We start from the raw sequence: 22008 nt of genomic DNA, 5'->3' as shown, positions 1-22008 counted from the left end.
AATTCACTACGAATTAATACGTAAGCTAATTGCTACGTATTGCTAAAATTGAAACTCCTATACCCTAAATACTTGCCCACTTTCACCGAAACGTAGGGACAGTAAAACATATTTTGAAAGTGAGCTAGGGCTTATCCCTAAGAATCTTATGAGATGGAACTTGGAACTCTAGGACTGACGACGTCAGCCTAACGTAATCAAGAATAGATTGTTTCATGACTCCGTTCAATGAGTAGAATAAGTCTCATAGTTTGATGCGACACTTGCGCGGCAAGTGTGGAGTCATATGATCTTGTGATTGGATCACAAGGGAATGGCCAAATTCTCGCAACAAGGTTGGCAGGTCCTTAGGCAAGTTATTTTGCAAGAGGATGAATAATCATCCTAATTTCGTATCTTTCTTGAGTAAAGAAAATTGATTGGAAACTAAAGACCAGCCGATAAACTGAAATAACTGATGAACTTAAGGTTTGACCAAGTCGGGTTAATAGGGTACGCCCTAACCCAGGATATAGGGGATCTTGCCAAGTTGCAAGTCATCCCGGATCGAGTGCTAGATGCATTCGAAAGGAAGGATTCATTCCTTAGCAATTTGCCAACAAAAACGATCAATGGAAATGTTTGTGCTTGCTATGTATTTTAGAGCACTGTTTGGCTTTGTTTGATCAATGAATTAAAAGATAAATAGATATCTATACTTCAGGTTGAAGGCGTGAAGGGAAAGGAAGATTCAGTGACCCCCGACTGCTTACCTGACCCTAACCAAGGGGGTTGTTAACCGTGCCGAGCATCTGGACTGAAACCGCCGCGAGAGGTCTCTCTGTTGAGCGCTACTTGGAGAAGGAGGACGCTTGGGTACTAGAGGGTGCTTTGGCCGTAAATCCCTCACCTTCCGGGCCCTGCATAAGAGGCTAACGTGACTCGGGATTGGATCTCGAGGCCCCATACTAGTTTATGGGCAGAAACTTGGATTAGTGATCCCTGTGGATTGCTGGATAGAATTCGGGCAGAGTGTGGATAAGCCTATGGGCTGGACTTTTTTGTATTTCAAAGATAAATATGATAACCTGTTAATAAGGAACTTGTCTGATATTGTTTTTCTATGTCAAGTGATAAGATTATGTGAAGGAACCAGTGCCTAACGGGTTAATTAAAGAAGCTGGTTGTTACATGTCCAACTAATGTGTTAGGTAATTAAATAACTAAAACAACCTGAGGAAAGTGCGGAGGATGGGCCATAGGTCCATCCTATGGATGGGTGGTCCCGGTTAGCCAAGAACTTTTCTCAAATCACGATGGAGAGTAGGAAGATCGTCAAAGAACACGAACAACACAAGCGTTGACCTAGAGTTATGATTGAACCCGATTTATGCTGTTTTAGGGGAACGGAATGGGACTATGCCTTATGGTAGAGAGGTTGAGCTTTGCATCCCTCTCGTTTACCATTCTCCTTGAACCAAGTGCAGCGTGCATCTGCTTCGGACCTGGCATTTCTACGTAAAGTAGTTCGCTTGGGTCCGATGCTAGTTGCTGTTAGGAAATGACCAATAAGGAAAACCCTAATTCAGGTCCATCCTAAGTGGGAATGACCGGAATACTTTCGCTACGTGGCAAACGCGGAAAGCCTAGATCGCAAACCCCCTAACATTCCATGGGAATGCCGGGCGGAGCTTTCTAGATATCCTTTCCGATGGACTTCTAAGACGTGTCCTGAAGATACAAGTGGATACGCTACAAAATCTAACTCACTTTCAAGGTATTTTGTAACTCAATGTTCAAATTTTCTAACTTCTCCACTATCCTTTCAATTCTCTGTTCCAATCTTCTTCTTGCTTTCTCGTACCGTGCAAGTTTTTGTCTTTCACTCATTCACTTTTATACTTAGCAGCTTTCTCTATCTCACACATCCTTCATCGACCTTTAATGTAGGAGCCCTTGTTTATGTAGAATCAATTTAAGAAGAATGTCAGGTAATTCCTTACCTTCAGCCCCATAGGGTACATCATCATCCACTTTTTCTACTAAATCTAATATTTCAACTACCTCCCTCGCTTCCTTTGTGTCAAAGGTTAATCCAGTTTCTTTGGTTAGTACTACTCACAGTGTTGAATGGAATACGTGTAGGAGTTCATGAAAGTCACTTGCCACATGGACGCTTTGTGAGATGGGAGTGAAGGATGATGAAGAGTATTCAACTCAAGATAAATTCATGGAGTAAGAAGATTGATTAGATTTCACATTCAATCGAATACATATGTGGGCAAGGTAAGGCAAAGTGGGGATACAAGGATTACAATCTTCACAATATATCATTTCAATTTAGATGAATATGTTCATGCTTAGGTATGAAGAGTTCAAGGTGTAAGTGATGTCATGAGGATATGTTGGAAACACAATCGAGAGATGTTCTACAAGCTAGCTCAAAGTAGGATATTGTATATTTGTTGTACATGTTGAGGACCATAATGAAGAAGATGTTTTGATTATTGTTGATGATGATTGGGAGCAAAGTGAAGGCAGTGAGATCATACATCACCTTCTTTCAAGCTGATTTTGTACTTACGCTCAATGGACCAAGAATGAAGACTTCTCACACATCATTCCAGGTCGAATGGTTGAGATGAACTCATTTGTATATGAGGAAGTAACCCGTGTAATCCCCATCGACAGGATTAAAGTGTTGGGGCGACATGAAAGGAATGGGTTCCAAAGAAAAGGATGCCCTGAACTTCCAATGACTTACTGGTTCCTGAAGATCAATGACCCGAAACCATACTATTATACAGTTCCTATAGATAAATGTAATACAACGTTCTTCTCCCCAAATTAAATGTAGCAGTGGTTTATCATCGCAAGAAATGTTGTATTCTGAAAGGGCTATACCCATATAAATACAAATAAGACTTCTTTCTATCAATGTCTAATTGTGCATTAGAATTGATAAAAAGTTAAGTGGTTAGATTGCCTGAATGATAGTGGAACTGAAGATGTAATATAAATCAATATCGTTTATTGTATAATGACGTTAAGAAACCTTTATCCAGGCACAACCCTAGGTACAGGTTCCTAGTTTGCCTCTTACATCAAGTACTGCTGTAATCTAGGAGAAGAAGTTTCTTCTCAAGCAGATCAAGCCACCCGAGTTTGACGGGAGAGGCAGGTCCATCCAAGCTGATGCTGAAATTTGGATTGAATCCATGGAGGATTACTTCGAAGTAGTGGGTAATGTACCCGCTAATCAGGCTATGCTCGCCAAGCTAAAGCTCACCGGCGAAGCCAGCCTTTGGCGGAAGCAATGGTGCAAGGATCAAGGGATCGTGGAGGGATCCGTTACCTGGGAGAAGCTAAAGAAAGCCGTGTAGGGAAGATACTTACCACCTGCATATCACACGTAGAAAATGAATGAGTTCTACGAGCTAAAACAGGTGGGGCTCACGCTTGACGCATACTATTCTAAATTTGTCTCACTTCTTAAGTATGCACCATAGATGGACATGACATAGCAGGTGTCTTAATTTTGCGCTGGTTTGAATCCACCAGTAAATATCTGTCTCGAATCTATGCGTCCATTAGATCTTCAAGACGCACTCATTCGAGCAGCGCCTATAATTCAGGAGGTACAGTCTAGACCAAGGGGTAACAAAACTTGGTGTTATAATGACCCCAACAGAGGCGCATTCAGACCTCAAATGAAGAGAGTTCAAGGTCGTAATTAGGGATAAAGAAAGAAAGCAAGGACTAACAATGTCAACAACTTTGTTCCTACTCAAAGCAATGGCCGAAACCTGTGTTGTTTCCACTGCAACGAACCCGGTCACTTCAAGAGGCAATGTCCCAAGCTTGGTGGAGGACATCGCCAGGCGCCTTTCCAAAGAAGAGGCCGTGGTCAAGGAGCCGCTACTCAAGGCAGAGGAAGAACTGCCTGCGTTGCCAATAGGCAAATGTGCGAAGAAGGAGAAGAAGAAGATCCGACCATGGAAGTAGAGTTCGAAAGGGCGACAATCCATGCCGCTCTACATAAGAAAGGCCCAAATCACCAATTCTTGGTGATTCAGACATCGTGGGACTATCAAGGTAAAAGTTTCAAGACCTTGATTGATTGTGGCAGTACACATTCCTTTATCCACCAGCATGTGCAAAAAGATTAGGAATAGCCACAGTAGAAGCACTTACCTTGCTTATGGAATTGGCAAATGGTTGTGAGGTTACTTGTACAAGGAAAACTGCTAAGGTGGAATTCTTTTTGGGAGAAAAGAAGACTTTGGTCAAATTCAGAGTCATGAATTTAGGTATCCATGAGTGTCTACTCGGAATGGATTGGCTTAAGCCTAATGACTCCCACGTTCACTGTGGAAAGGGTCAAGTTTCCTTTGGAAACTCTGAAAGGGAATTAGTCACAACTCAAGGTGAGGCTGGAGTGCCAAGAATCATAAAAGGAGTTAGAAAAGGAGTTAGAAAAGGAGTGCCAAAGTATCTCGGATCATAAAAGGAGTTAGAAAAGGATTACCTGTCTACTTAATTAGGCTCAACAAGTTAGATCAGAAGCAAGAGTCTAATGAAGGACCTTCTTGGCTAAAGGAATACGTGGATGTATTCCCTGAAGAGTTGACAGAACTCCCGCCTCAAAGAGAAGTGGATCATGAGATTAAGTTAGCATCAGGAGTTGCGCCAATTGCAAAGAGACCTTATAGAATGTCCATACCAGAAGCATTTGAGCTGAAGGAACAACTCAAGCAACTACTAGATCAGGGCTACATCCGGCCTAGCACTTCACCGTGGGGAGCTCCAGTACTGTTCCAGAAAAAGAAAGATGGAATACTTCGACTATGTATTGATTACCGAGGATTGAATGAATCAATGGTCAAGAACAAGTACCCTATTCCTAGAATAGATGAGCTTCTTGATCATCTTCAAGGTGCAAAGATCTTCTCCAAGATTGATCTTAGGTCAGGTTATTATCAAATAAGGATCAAGGAAGAAGATATCCCAAAGATAGCCTTCAATACAAGATATGGGCACTTTGAGTTCCTAGTTATGTCATTTGGACTTATGAATGCACCTGCCACCTTCAACAGGTTAATGCAAGATATCTTTAGGCCATATCTTGATGACTTCGTGCTCCTCTTCTTCGATGGCACTTTAGTCTATTCTAAACATGAAGAAGATCATGAACCCCAACTTCCGATTGTCCTTGAGACAATGAGTGCGCATAAGCTGTATGCTAAGATGAAGAAGTGTGCATTCTTCAAACGTCAGATGGAATATCTGGGATTCATAGTATCAGCGGAAGGAATCTCAGTGGACCAAGCCAAGATCAGAGATGTGCTAAAATGGGCAATACATACTTCTGTCAAAGAAATACGTAGCTTTCTTGGATTGACAGGGTGGTATACTAGTCTTCATAAAAAACTATGCTTTGATTTTGCAGCACGTCTGACGGACTTACTAAAGAAGCAAACAACCATTGCATGGTCAACTCTCGAACAAAATTGCTTCGACAGATTAAAGCAAAGTTTGGTATCGGCACTTATTCTAAAACTTCCAGACTTCAATAAAGAGTTCGAGGTAGTAACTGATGCTAGCATACTTGCCTTGGGATGTGTACTCATGCAGGAAGGTCATCCTGTAGCATACTCTTCAAGGAAATTGAAGAGTCATGAGAAGAATTATGCTACCCATGATCTAGAATTGCTAGCTATCATCCATGCTCTAAAGCTTTGGAGACACTACCTATTGGGTAACAATTTTACTCTAGTAACTGAGCATAAGAGTCTCAAATGGATCTTTACCCAGAACGAACTCAACATGAGGCAACGTCGGTGGATAGAAGTACTGGAGGAGTATGACTTTGAAATCAAGTATCGACTAGGAAAAGAGAATGTAGTTGCCGATGCACTTAGTCACAAGGCATTCCTTAATTCCCTAATCTTGCAGAATCCATCAATAGCCAGATCTCTAGCTACGAAAGTATCTATACCAAACAACCCTATACTTGAGTTAGCTAGAAAGGATGCATGCCATGATCTGGCCTACCAAACAATGCTAAGGGAGATCTCTATCAAGGATCAGAACCAAAAGCTGCAGGCTAAGTATCATGAATTCTCAATTAATAATGGGCTTATCTACTATAGAACAAGGCTGTGTATACCAGCAGGCCAATCACTTAAGTAGAAGATATTGTGGGAAGCTCATGATTCCCCTTTCGCAGGATATCCTGGCTATGCCAAAACTCTTAATGAAGTTAGGAAGAGCTACCATTGGGAGAGGCTTAAAGGTGACGTTCTCAAATATGTCACGGAGTGTTTGCCTTGTCAACGTATCAAAGCCAAACATGTCAAGATGCCAGGAAAGCTGCAACCGCTTGACATCCCCCTAATGAAATGGGAATTCATTAATATGGATTTTGTTGTAGGCCTACCCCAAGTCCAAGGAGGATACAACTCCATCATGGTTGTGGTTGACATGCTTACTAAGGTTGCACACCGTATTCCAGTAAAGACAAACTATAAAGCCTCAGACATTGCAAGATTGTTTATTGAGGAGATATTCAAGCTACATGGTTTACCCAGAAGAATCATTAGTGATCGTGATTCTCTCTTCACGTCACACTTCTAGAGAGCTATCTTTGAAGCTATTGGGACTCACCTCTGCTTTAGCACCTCTTACCATCCCCAAACGGATGGCCAAACTGAGCAAGTAAATCAAGTCATCGAGGATATGCTTAGGGCATACTGTTGTCGTGAGCCAAAGAGGTGGATTCAATACTTGGCTTTGATTGAATTTACCTACAATGCTTCTTACCAACAAAGCATTCAGATGACCCCTTTCCAAGCATTGTATGGTCATGACTGTCGAACTTCCCTAAACTTCTCAGATACAACCTTAAGGGTTAATGCTTCAAGGCAGATGTTGGAAGAGATGGATGACCAAGTAAAGTCAATAAGACAGGACATCCAAGCTGCCAAGGATAGACAGAAGGCATACGCGGATTTGAAGCATTAAGATAGAAACTTCAAAGAAGGAGACATGGTCTTCATTCGCGTACGCCCTAAAAAGAGTTCCCTATCTTTAGGAGATTGCAAGAAGCTAAGTCCAAGCTATTGTGGACCGTACAAGATCCTCAAGTGCCTAGGACCTAGTGCTTATAAACTGCAACTCCCTGAGAACCTAAAGGTTCATAATGTATTCCATATCAGCCTATTGAAAAAGTATACACCTAATCCTAACCATGTACTTGATGACCAACAAGTTGTAATGCCTAGTCAAGGAGTCCTTGAACTAAGGCCTGACAGGATCTTGGATGTTAGGGAGAGACAACTGAGATCCAGAACCTTGAGAGAATGCCTCGTCCAGTGGAAAGATTATCCCGAAGAGGATGCCACTTGGATAGATAAAGGCACTCTCAACCATCAATATCCCCAGTTTATCTCGAGATGAGGACATCTCGATTCCTCTAAGGGGGAGAGAATGTAAAATACCGAATACTATACACATGAACCCCCTTTTTAAGTAATGGGGATGATAATATTGCATTGTGATAAATTACCAGGTTAATGTCAAATTTGTTTTCCTTATTCCCCTCCCCAGCCGACTGTCGTGCTGGAAGGGGAGGGGAATAGAATGCATGATAAAGCTCCTCGGTGGATCTCACTGCTACTAGTCGCCATGACGCAGGCACATAGGGAAGGAAGGATTCCCTCCCCCTTACCTATATAAACTGGGGGGGAATCGCTAGGAGGGAGGGGAAAAAGGAGAAGAGAGGGACACTCTATAGTATCCTGAGGGGAGAGAGAAATCGAGGACGGACTCGCTGCTGCTTCCGGGAAGTGGAGGTGAGGCGCTGATGGACGCCAAAGGCCTGGACGACATCGCCTCTGCTGCTGTCAGGCCACACCCAGCTGTCAGAACGCCGCCTTCGGCATTGGTTTTGATTTCCTCGTCCTGCCACATGTCTTAAAGAAGCTGTAGAAGCTTTTGAGGGGAAGCTTCTAAGGGGGCTTTGTAAGCCCCCTTTCCCCCCCCCCCAAAGAACTAAGGGCTTAAAGGTCTTATTATCCCCCCCTCCTGTGTTTTAAATTCCCTTAGTCCCCCCCTTCCCTTGGGCATCTTCAAACTACCTTCCCCCCCCCGGCGTGTTTAAACCCTTAAGCCTTTTCCCTTGGACTTTGGGATTACTCCCCACCCCCCCCTCCCCATGCTTTTAAAAAAAAATTGTTAGCACCCTTTCCCTTGGCTTTTGAATCACCCCGCCTCCCCGTGTTTAAACCCTTAAGCCTTTCCCTTGGACTTTGGAATCACTCCCCCCCCCCCCCCGTGTTTAGAACCCTTAGCCCTTTTTACCGTTGGAGCTTTGTTTCCCCCCCCCCCCCCCCCCCCCCACTCGTAAATGAAAAGAGAGTGTTGAGGGTCTTTTGACACTTCCCCACGCAAAAACCCTCGTAAGGGATTCCACACCTTTTCATTCCTCGTTTGTGCAAGTCATTACAAGGCCATTAGGCCCTTCGCATGGCTTTAATGGGTCTTATCCACAAATGATTTTGAAACACCCCTTCTTTGGAAATCACTACTTCAAGGAGGGAGCCTTCTAAAACTGCTTCTGACGGATGGTGCAAGTTTTTGCCAAAGGGAGCCACGGTGGAATTTCAAAAAAGGAGTTGTAAAGCTTCTTCCACGTCGAAAAGACTACAATTGCGATGCCTCCTAAGAAAGTCCAAGGTGCAGCCACGGGAGGGTCGTCTCCCAGCATCCACGTGGACATCTCACCCCAAGCCCAGGTTTTCCTTCCTAATTTTTATTTGGTATTGTTGTAATTCAATCATCCAAGGTTAATTGTAGGATATCGGATATATTTTTATCCTAGATGTTCACGACGGAGAAACTTAGTCATTAATACTTTTAATGAAACATGCAAAATAAAGAAATCATAAATGCATTTCTAGAAAATAGCTTTATGCATTGAAATTAATTAAAAATTAGATTATTGTCCATTAAAATAGTATACTTTGTTTAAGCCTAGATGGATAAACTTCATATCGCACTATTAACCCATATCCTCTTCACAATGAATCATCATAGAAAGTCCAAAGCATGAAATGATTCTTACGATGCATAAACTCTAGGAAATTATTGTTTGTCAATTGCATAAATTATCAAGTAAAAGGTTGCTTGTTTAGCATGAATTTTGTTCGCAAAGTAAAGGGATATTAGTTGAAATTAACCTAACATATGCCTGACCTCAAATCGATAAGTTAGGGTTGAAAAAAGTAATTTACGCATAGACAACGAGTCATGTGGAAATCATCTCGAAATTATCTTCTAGAGTTAAACAAATTGGCATAAATCTAAAACACCTAAACCGCGGAGTACTCGTTTAGAACAAGTTAAATTCCAATAAATTCACTAGGAATTAATACGTAACCTAATCGCTACATGTTGCTAAAATTGAAACTCCTATACCCTAAATACTTGCCCACTTTTACCGAAACATAGGGACAGTGAAACATATTTTGAAAGTGAGCTAGGGTTTGTCCCTAAGAATCTTACGAGATGGAACTTGGAACTCTAGGACTAACGACGTCAGCCTAACATAATCAGGAACATATTGTTTGGTGACTCCATTCAATGAGTAGAATAAGTCTCATAGTTCGATGCAACACTTGCGCGACAAGTGTGGAGTCATATGATCTTGTGATTGGATCACAAGGGAATGGCCAAATTCTCGCAACAAGGTTGGCAGGTCCTTACGCAAGTTATCTTGCAAGAGGATGAATAATCATTCTAATTTAGTATCTTTCTTGAGTAAAGAAGATTGATTGGAAACTAAAGACCAGCCGATAAACTGAAATAAGTGATAAACTTAAGGTTTGACCAAGTCGGGTTAATAGGGTACGCCCTAACCCAGGATATAGGGGATCTTGCCAAGTTGCAAGTCATCCCAGATCGAGTGCTGGATGCATTCGAAAGGAAGGATTCATTCCTTAGCAGTTTGCCAACAAAAACGATCAATGGAAATGTTTGTGCTTGCTACAGATTTTAGAGCACTGTTTGGCTTTGTTTGATCAATGAATTAAAAGATAAATGGATATCTATACTTCAGGTTGAAGGCCTGAAGGGAGAGGCAGCTTCAGTTACACCCGACTGCCTGCCTGACCCTAACCAAGGGGGTTGTTAACCGCACCGGGCATGTGGACCAAAACCGCCACGAGAGGTCTCTCCGTTGAGCGCTACTTGGAGCAGGAGGATGCTTGGGTGCTAGAGGGGGCTCTGGATGTAAATCCCTCGCCTTCCGGGCCCTGCACAAGAGGGTAACGTGACTCGGGATTGGATCTCGAGGCCCGCATACTAGTCTATGGGTGGAAACTTGGATTAGTGATCCCTGTGGATTGCTCGATAGCCTTCGGGCGGATTGTGGATAAGCCTACGGGCTGGACTTTTTTGTATTTCAAAGATAAATATGATAACCTGTTAATAAGGAACTTGTTTGATATTGTTTTTCTATGTCAAGTGATAAGATTATGTGAAGGAACCAGTGCCTAACAAGTTAATTAAAGAAGCTGGTTGTTACATGTCCAACTAATGTGTTAGGTAATTAAATAACTAAAACAACTTGAGGAAAGTGCGGAGGATGGGCCATAGGTCCGTCCTACGGATGGGTGGTCCTGGTTGGTCGGGAACTTTTCTCAAATCACGATGGACAGCAGGAAGATCGTCAAAGAACACGAACAACAAAAGCATTGACCTAGAGTTATGATTGAACCTGATTTACGCTGTTTTAGGGGAACGGAATGGGACTATGCCTTATGGCAAAGAGGTTGAGCTTTGCATCCCTCTCATTTCCCATTCTCCTTGAACCAAGTGCAGTGTGAATCCGCTTCGGACCTGGCGTATCTGCGTAAAGTAGTTCACTTGGGTCTGACGCTAGTTACCGTTAGGAAATGACCAATAAGGAAAACCCTAATTCAGGTCGATCCTAAATGGGAATGGCCGGAATACTTCCGCTACGTGGCAGACGCGGAAAGCCCTAGATCGCAAACCCCGTAACATTCCATTGGAGTGCCGAACGGAGCTTTCTAGATATCCTTTCTGATGGATTGCTAAGACGTGTCCTGAAGTTACAAGTGGACACGTTACAAAATCTAACTTACTTTCAAGGTATTTTGTAACTCAATGTTCAAATTTTCTAACTTCTCCACTATCCTTTTAGTTCTCTTTTCCAATCTTCTTCTTGCTTTCTCGTACCGTGCAAGTTTTTGTCTTTCACTCATTCTCTTTTATACTTAGCAGCTGTCTCTATCTCACACATCCTTCATCGACCTTTAATGTAGGAGCCCTTGTTTATGTAGAATCAACTTAAGAAGAATGTCAGGTAGTTCCTTACCTTCAGCCCCATACGGTACATCATCATCCACTTTTTCTACTAAATCTAATATTTCAACTACCTCCCTCGCTTCCTTTGTGTCAAAGGTTAATCCAGTTTCTTTGGTTAGTACTACTCACGGTGTTGAATGGAATACGCGCATGAGTTCGTGAAAGTCGCTCGCCGCATGGATGCTTTGCAAGATGGGAGCAAAGAATGATGAAGAGTATTCAACTCAAGATAAATTCATGGAGTAAGAAGATTGGTTAGATTTCACATTCAGTCGAATACATATGTGGGCAAGGTAAGGCAAGGTGGGGATACAAGGATTACAATCTTCACAATACATCATTTCAATTTAGATGAATATGTTCATACTTACGTATGAAGAGTTCAAGGTGTAAGTGATGTCATGAGGATATGTTGGAAACACAATCGAGAGATGTTCTACAAGCTAGCTCAAAGTAGGATATTGTATATTTGTTGTACATGTTGAGGACCATAATGAAGAAGATGTTTTGATTGTTGTTGATGATGATTGGGAGCAAAGTGAAGGCAGTGAGATCATACATCACCTTCTTTCAAGTTGATTTTGTACTTACGCTCAATGGACCAAGAATGAAGACTTCTCACACATCATTCAACTTTGTCAATAGATATTTGAAGGCCAACTCTTAGAGTGTTTTCATTATGGAGGCATGTTTTTCTCCATGTTTGTTCAAGAATGAAATATAAGATGGTGGCAAGCTCTCTGATTACAGAATCCATGAGGATAGAATATTTGGGAAGAAAGATGATATAATCTTCAAAGACACGTGTAATGTTGGTGAGCCTTTACCATACAAGACGAATGATGAAAAAGACATGTTTGATGGGCATAAGATGACCAATCCAACTTTTTCTTGACAAAGCGTTTTTGTTGAAATCTTGAAGTAAGATGATCATAAGAAGATGGAGGATGCCAACTCTACTCCATGAAACCATTGTGGCCAAAAATCAAATGTGCTAAAACTCCAAGTAGGGAAACAACACTCATGCCTCAGCAAATTTATGCAAAGTGAGACTAAATTTTCAACTTTGGTAAGCACTAAGCAATGCAGGTTGCAGGCCGTATGAATATAAACTCCATGTAGCAACACACGACTCGAACAAGGGCCTAGCTCTGCAAATTTCACAAACCGAGACCGAGATTTCTCGCTTTGACAAAGCATGAACGGTGCAAGTGACGGCCGTACGTACGAGGGAAGGCCAGGGTACAATAACAGGGACGGCGCAGAAATGGCAGCCGCATATGGTATGATCTTGAGCTGTAATGTGATGATTATTAGTTAAAGCTGCTGAATGTCGTTGGAAATTTCGAACGCTAAGCACCGCAAAAGCCAAAACGACAGTCGAGTGTCTTTACCCCTCCTGCGAGATCGTCTCCTCCTCCAACTGGTTGCATCCCGCCCATATCAACCCTTGTCCAATCTGCGGGTCCACGCGACTACCCAAAAATCATGGAGATTTTTCTTCAAAAAAAGCTTAAGACTTTGAAAAGCTTTTAACAAAGCTATTCTCCTCTCTCGGCAATTTCACGTCAATGTGTGCATCATCCTTCCCTCCCCCCTCCCCCGTAATTTCAGCAGTCGCCAGCTTTGTCTTAGCTCCTCTGGCAGCATCACTTCTAAAGCTTACGCATTGGAAGCCAAAACCGACTTCTTAGCTATTGCCAAGTCCTCCTTCAAGCTCTCTATTTCACCTCTCGCATTGCTGGTAGCCTCCATGATCTCCTCAAGATCAGCTTCTTTGGAAGCCAACATTGCTGCTCCTTCTCTTGCAATTTTCTCCCTAGGCTCAGTTGCTTCCAATAGGCTTTGTGAGGTGGTAGAGAGCTCCTTCATAAGCTCATCTATTCTGTCGGTCCTTCATTGAAAGGCATGCTAGAACTTGGCATATTGTAGCTAGCTCATGTTTTGGAATCTTCATCAGCTTCAAACAATAATCCTTTTTGAAAACACATAGATAGCAACCCAAATACAAGCCTGCATAATAAGCACACCAGTTCCTCCAACTTCAGCATAGCAGCTTCTCTATCTTCTTTTTCCTTCATACTACATTTGTTTCCTTCTCCTCAAGAGCAACGTTCCAGTATCTTCCCCACCATTACATATCACCTTAATGCCAATCTTCTTATCTTTTAGGATAAGACATATGATAAGACTAATGATGATATAAGCTTCTGTGGCACTGATACGATGTCCACTATTCCACCACTAATATTCTCATGATCATATGACAATCCCATCAATTTTTAATTAGCAAGGTACACCATTAAGAAGCCTTTGTTTGCATGTTCATGATTTCAAGTATTCTCCTGGGAACAATTTATCCAAAATACATAGTGGATAATCCATGGATTGTTGCTAGGACGTGAGTACAATCTTGATTCTTTGCAAATAGTTTTCCTCTCCCAATTGTCACCTTTACAATGTCATCACTTCTTGCTTTGATTCATGCATTGTGCCCTAACAAGAAAATATGCTTTGAAATAGAACTTCATGCTCATCCACTCATGATTCGAGAAAATATGCAATGTTGGATCTATGCGATACAATCAATCAAATGATGTCCACATAAAAATTATAAATGCACTAAAGAAAATGCGCCTAGCCTATCTACATGTGCTCATGCATCATGCAAAATGTAAACAAAAAGACGCACATGATGGAAAAAAAATTCCTAATGACGCTGACTAATGAGTTCAAATTCTTGGCGAAAAACTCGCAGTGGTGGACATGTAGCGTCACGACATCCACCCCCTCCAAACCTACACATCTTTCGGCATGTGCCAACTTTTTTACCACTTACAGCATTGTTCGCTCTAGGATCATATGGGTAATCATCTAGGTAATATGTGAAGTACGTAAGTGGACATAGGTTATCACAAGATCCTCTTGGATCATATGGACGAATCAAAGTATGTAAGTTTATGTAGCTCATCACAGCATCCAGATCTTCTTTAGCTTGTTCATTAGACAATCTCATGACTCCAAATTCTCTTTCCACCTTCAATGAAACAAGTTTTGTTTGTGTCTTGACCACATTGATGTTTATATCCATATCCATCTCCATAAATGGCATAAACATTGGCAAATCCTCATCACTGTCCAAAGGTACTCTGACCTTCTTGTCAACTGTCTTATATTTTGTTTGTACTCTGGCTTTTTGCTACAACTTGCAAATTTCAGCCCTTGTCGTAAATATCCTAATAAACACAAATTTTGCTGTGTATAGACAACACCCAACTCTTTTGACTAATAAAAATCAGTCATATCTTTTTCACACTGTATATGAATAGCCCAACATTGAGACTCACAACTTACTTTAGTTGTTGTAAATCAATACCTTGTAAATATTTTTGTTAAAATATTTTAGCAAAGAACACTTTTTGCTGAGAATTCTCATCACCCAAATTTTCTTGCAGCATGAAATCAATAATTTTGCAATTCATCGCCAAAGATTGGACCTCAATCTTTGACAGCTCTTGATTCTCAATTTTCAGCAATGCTAAAAGATCCTCCATAGTATGATAGCCCATCAAAGAGACCATTAGTAACCTCCTCATTAGAATTAATCTCCTCAATCTTGTTAGAAAATAGCTTGAATCCAGATTGCTTTTTCGGCTTTGGATCCTTTGTCTTTGAGGCTTTTTGATATTCATGTACTTTGGGCTTTTGAACATCAGCCATGCTCTGCTTTGGTCCTAAAGAAGAAGGCTAAGAAACTAGATCACTCCTCCTAGTCACCCTCTTCGAACCTTCAAGTTGATCATCATCTCTTTTCTGCTTCTCCTCAACAAGCGCTTGGAATCCCTGAGATTTTGCTATCTAGAAGAATTTACAGGAGTAGAAGAAATTGGGATTGAAACTAGAGCTAGGCTAAGCGATTGTTGCTCCCTTCTAGTCAACTTGATTTGTAGGTCTTTTAAGTTCTTTAAAGTCTCCTCCATCATATCTTCAACACTCGGTTTTGCAGTTGGTCTAACAACCGCAGCAATAATAGGCATAGGCACAAGCTTAGAAATAGGAGAAGTAGTGAATGGTGCAACAGGAGAAGTACGAGAAGTTGTGGAAGGAGAAGACATCGCTGGTGGTGATTGCATCTCATTCTACAAGCGAGCCTTCCATCTCCGTCTCTTTGTGAGTGTGAAAACTGCATCACTAGCATTTTGCCAATCCATTTTCAATCCCATAGGTTGAGTACAATCCTCTAGTAGCTCTCCCAACTCATCCTACAAGATCAACCACCTGTAAGAATAACTCCACTTTCTCTCAATTCAGAGCTCTTTGCTCTAGTGCATCCAACTGGCATATGTGGGCAAGGTAAGGCAAAGGGGGGATACAAGGATTACAATATTCACAATACATCATTTCAATTTAGATGAACATGTTCATGTTTAGGTTGTTGAAAGACATAGATATTCTAGAGCATGGTAGGAGCTATGGACGATGGAAGATGAATACACAACTCATGATGACATAGACTTAGATAGACTAACTGTTACACAAGTGAATTAGGTTCCAAGATGGAAGCTTTGACTCATAAACACATTCTTGTGTAAGATGGACAATGGCACTGACAATGACTCAAACTGATAGTACCATTACCTTTTAAATGAGTGTCAACAAGTACATGCCTTTATAGCTTTTTGGATAGTACCACTCTCCTCACTGTGCATATGGGATTCTGAACATCTCTTCCTAGAGCATACATTATTTTTCTATCTTCTAGCCTCTTTACAACATATATCTAGCCTCTATGGGCAAGCATAATTTGCTATTCTCAACATGGGTATGACGAGTTCAAGGTGTAAATGATGACAATGGGTCATGAGAATATGTTGGAAACACAACTGAGAGATATTCCACAAGCTAGCTCAAAGTAGGATATTGTATATTTGTTGTACATGTTGATAACCATGATGAAGAAGATGTTTTGATTGTTGTTGATGATGATTGGGAGCAAAGTGAAGGCAATGAGATCATACATCACCTTCTTTCAAGCTGCTTTTGTACTTATGTTCAACGGACCAAGAATGAAGACTTCTCACACATCATTCAACTTTGTCAGTAGATATTTGAAGGTCAACTCTTAGAGTGTTTTCACTATGGAGGCATGTTTTTCTCCATGTTTGTTCAATAATAAAATATAAGATGGTGGCAAGCTCTCTGATTACAGAATCCATGAGGATAGAATATTTGGGAAGAAAGATAAAGTGCATCATGGCCCAGCCTTGCCATACATAATCTTCAAAGACATGTGTAACGTTGGTGAGCCTTTACCATACAAGACAAATGATGAAAAAAACATGTTTGATGGGCGTAAGATGTCCGATCCAGCTTTTTCTTGATAGAGCGTTTTGGTTGAAAGCTTGAAGTAAGATAATCATAAGAAGATGGATGATGCCAACTCTGCTCCATGAAACTGTTGTGGAAAAAAATCAGTTGTGCTAAAACTCCAAGTAGAAAAACAACATTCGTACCTCTACAAATTTATGCAAAGTGAGAATATATAAGGCTGTGCGTTTTCGCACCCTAGAAATCTAAGAAACAACACGTCTAATAAAAGTAAAAACATACTCAAATGTAAACTTTCTACTATCTGCATGTCATGCATAGTCAGAGTCAGTATAACCCACAACTATAGTATCTTGACCACCATAGTAAAAATGCTCATATCTCCAATGCCTTTCAAGTACCTGATGATACCCTTCATGATGTTCGAATGCCGCCACCTGGTGCAGCCATATAGCATGCCAGAACTCTCACAACAAATGTTGTATTGACCTATTCTACCATAGAAAAACAATAATAATAGCCAACACAAAAATTAACCCTCAATACTTATAATTTAGCCCATAGATTCTAAAATTGGAAAATGATAGAAAATAGAAAGTATTCTTGACGAAAATGGTACAAAAATTTAGATTGCATTATAGCCAATAGAAAGAAAATATTGTCCTAAAAATACTACAATTGACATTCTTCTTGAATGAGAAAATGATAGAAAACAACGTTTAATTTTCAAGAAACTAGTAGAAGATTTTAGGTCATGTCATAAATAGCCAAGAACAACCATTGTCCTAAATATTATTGATCACATATTTCATGAATAAAGAGACTATAGTAAACAACATCAAATATTTAGGAGACAGAGATAGACATTCAGATTACGACCTCCATAACCTTAATGGGGCACCATCTTGAAGGATTTCGACTACACATCAAAGACAAATATGAAAAGATGCATACAAGGAGTTACAACTAGGACATTCACCCTTCATGTGACTTTCCATGACATCCAAGGACTATTTCATACATAGTAAATTAGGCACCTACATGCATACTAAGGTTAGAACATCATAGAGAATCAAGATATGGAACCATGACTGAATTAGTAGATCACTACTCTAATGACAAAGAGTAGTTGTATCGATCAAGAAATATATCGATGATGCTCCAACATTTGTATCATAAGAGATATATGGCAATGTACCATAAATCTTAGAACTTGAACAAGAAATAGCATCACCAAAGAAATATGCAAGATAATCTAAGAAAACATGAAAAGAAAAACAATACAGAACTACATCTGGATGTGCATCTGCATCATAATCTTCCATTACTTCAATCTACATCATGCCATATGCAAAGTATTGCTCGGTAGTGATCCAAACTAATAAAAGCTATATTTGTTGACTTTAATGATTATTTTCAAGTTCTCGAAACTTTTGATCTTCAGATTGCTATTGTAATTGCTATTTTTTAGTTTAATATAGCGCTTCTTATTGCGTATCTTACATTTTAAAATGTTGCAATAGTTTCGATTGTTGTTGCAAGAACCTAGCTTGTTGTTTCAAGAAATCATATGGTAGGAATTTAGGTTTTTGCAATCCATCCTATAAATTTGACACCAACAGCAAACCTAAACACTATGATTACTAAAATTTGATAGAAAATTGATATCTCATGTCCCATGATATCATCAAAAAGAGAATCCGTGAATGGAATCAAGAACATATAAGAAATCCTTACTACATTCAGTTTTTGCTTTTGTATGATTGGTTTGGCATCCTTATTCAACTTAGTTCTATGGTGATAGATCGTTGAATCAAAGCCTTTCATATCTATGCAATCCCAAGCAAATATATCTAGAAACTCCCTACATAGATTAATGAGATCTTTCTTGAAGTCCTCCTTCACATATATGCTTACCTTGATAGGTTTAGTATCTTCTTCTAAATTTAGGTTAACTTCCTACACTTCATCCTTCACCACTCTTGCAGATCTTCTCATAATGTTTCATACCTTTGCTCAGTCTAAATAATAGCCTTCTATCCTTCTTCATCCTACACATCTGAACCGTCCATACATTGATCCTCATTAATTTCTTCATTTTCAGGTTTCTCTTGCTATTTTGATTCAAGATGAATAGTTCTCGAGTTCTGAACCACCATATACTCCTCAATTCTTGACCCATCTTAAAATTTAGACCACTCTTGATTTCCACAAGGATCTTCAAGATATTGTCTTGATCGATTTTGATCTGCAAGTTGAACAACTTATTGTATAGGAACTCATTTTCAAAACTTTTGGGTTGCGCCTTATACCCTTGACTGATGCTATCAATATCTATTTTAAACACTAAAACTATGGATGAATGTTCTTGAAGAATTAATTCCTCTTCATCACCCTCTATTTCATCCACCAAACTAATTGTTTGTGCATATAGGTCCTCAAGGATAATATCCTGACTTGGAACATGAGAAAGTGCTAATTGAGTATGCAAATCAACAATTTTATTATCCTTCTACAAACCAACTTTCTCAAAAGCATTAATAACCTCAAAACAATGAGAAACTTGAAAATTCCATTGCATTCTTGACATGAGAACCTCTTGTTGAGGCAATGCTTCTCTTCTTGAAGATGATTGATAATAGATAGAGCTTCAACTATTGTAATTTTTTATGCATTCCTTTCCTTTTCCAACTTAGGAGAAAGCCATTGTTAATCAATTGAAGATCAATTCATAGAGCATTTCCCTTGAAAATGTTCATGAAAACCACATGAATTGGCTTATTTCTATGAATCCTAACATTTAGTCTACTATTGTAAACCTAAACATTATTGAAAACTGATCATTTAATATTCTAAAACTTGTTGTCCTAAAGAATGCTCATATATAGGCAATCGACCTAAAAGTTATAGTAGCATAAACTTATTGAATTTCTTCAAGCTAAATAGTATAATAATCTAAAATAATATTCAACATGCTGGAAATATAGGTATCCCTAAAAAATACATCTGAAAGTGGTGCATTTCACACTACAGTAGTAATGGCATTTCAAGTAGTCACAAAGTTTCTTCACCGAAATATGACTTGCTTGTTGCTTTATCCCTCTCAAAACCACCAAGAGAATTAAGAAAATAATCCATAATAGCATCTTCATTGAGAAAATCATAATCCTGTAATGAAAGAAGCTGAGGGGAGAGAGAAAGAGAGCTGAGGAGAGAGAAAGAGAACAAGAAGAAGAAGGAAGAAGACTAGAAGAGGAGAGAGAAAGAGAGGAAAGAGGAGAGAAAGGAGAAGGAAGCCATGGAAGCTAGAGATGGAGGTGAAGAGTGTGATCTTGATAATAACTGGTTGCCGCTCTTACACCTTAAATACCCCGGTCAGTGTGACGGGGTGTCTAAAACCTAGTCAGTGTGTATCCCGCTTCTTACAATCCATCCCCACTCGAAAGGTTTTTGCCCTCAAAAACAAGGAGAAGTAGAGGGGAGTGATGGGTGGGCTAAGGGAGGGTTGCCGAGTACTACTCAGAGCCCTTTGACAATGAAGAATAGGTGTGGACAGCATGCAGTCTTGGACCGGTCGACTGAAGTAAACTGGTCATAACTTTTGATAGGTAGCTCCAAATGGGGCGTACTATATGTCGAAATGGAGCTTATGACGAGTACTTTGAGCCTATGTAGAATGCACATGCATTGGATTTGAGTAAGTACAAAACTATTCTAAAATAGTGTGCAGTCTGCGGGCAAGAAGTGGGCAATTTGGATCATGACCGGCTAGTCTTCCAGCCGTTGGGGTTCACGGAGGTAGGAAAATTCATCGAGGATGGTTACTGGGCACCAAGAGGCTTCTTCCAAGGGTAGGCCTTGCCATTTGATGAGGTATTCTGTGATGGATCGGGATCGTAAGTGCTTATCTCGTTGCCCAATGATTGCTTCAGGAACATATTGAGTGATGCCCTCTTCATTGATGGGGGGAAGTTCTTCCACATAGTCCACTGAGGAGCCTACAAATGGTTTCAGCTGACTGACATGAAACACATTGTGGATTTTGGTGGTAGGGGGAAGTTCCAAGTGGTAGGCCAAGTCGCCAACTCTCTTCAGGATGCAGTATGGGCCATAGAAGCGGTGGGCTAGCTTGTTACTACTGCCCTCTTTGAGAGTGGAGTAGTGGGACTTGGGCACTTTCAAAAGGACCAATTCCCCTTCTTGGAATTCCAAATGCCTGTGTCTTTCATCAGCATAGAGTTTCATGTGTGTTTGGGCCTTTTGAAGATTCATTTTGCATTACTGAAGTAAAGCTTGCATGCGATCCAATTCAGCTTGGCTTTGAGGATTGATCTTATCAGTAAACAAGACTGTAGGAAGAGGAACCTTATACCCATATAAGGCCTCAAAAGGGGAAACTCCAATGCTAGAGTGTGTGGAGTTATTATATGCAAACTTAGCCAAGTGAAGCCACGTATCCCAACTGTACTGTACATCATGGGTAAAGTGCCTCAAGTATGTCTCAAGCCATTTGTTCACTCTCTCAGTTTGGCCATCAGTCTAAGGGTGGTATGCAGTGGATGGAGCAAGCTTGGTCCCCATGGAGGTGAAAATTGTCTGCTAGAAGTTGCTTATAAACTTTGCATCCCGATCATGTACTATGACTTGTGGTAGGCCATGCAACTTGAAGACATTTTCCATGAACTGAGTGGCCATCTGAGAGGCAATATATTGGACCTTAGTGGGGATAAAGTGGGCAACTTTGGTGAGGTGATCAACTACCACATAGATACTGTTCCACCCTTTCTAATTAAAGCTCTTGAAACACCATATTGGGAAATATGGAAATTTCCCATAAGTTTGGGACAAGTGGTCAAATCTTTAGATTTTTCATACCTTGAACACTATAATTCCAAATTGAGTGCTCCATAGCTCAATAGATTCCATTTTTAAAGCGCTTTCCAATGATAGGTCACATCATATGGTTTTGAGAAACTTATGGGCATGTTATTCGAGTGCCACCTTTTTAGTATTCAAAAAATGGGAATTGGGAGATTCCCAAACTCACTAATATTGTGTTTTGACTGATGGCCAAACTGAGAGAGTGAACATAGAGACAGTATTGCCGGTCACAAAGTCCTTGACATCCCTCCATAAGCCTTTCTAATTAAAGCTCTTGGCAATACTGTCAGATGTTTTGAAAACACCCAAGTGACCGGCAATGGGGCAAGAATGCATTTCTTCCATGATCTTCTGTGTGAAGGAGGAAGTGTGTGGGATGACAATCTTGCCATGGGACCAAATAAGGCCATGCTTGAGCTGATATTGGGAGTT

This window comes from Lygodium microphyllum, chromosome 27, assembly GCF_053477565.2.
Source record: "Lygodium microphyllum isolate KBCC chromosome 27, Lygodium_microphyllum_v1.1.10, whole genome shotgun sequence".
In the NCBI taxonomy this organism is placed as follows: Eukaryota; Viridiplantae; Streptophyta; class Polypodiopsida; order Schizaeales; family Lygodiaceae; genus Lygodium; species Lygodium microphyllum.
Note: the sequence above shows the minus strand (reverse complement) of the source record.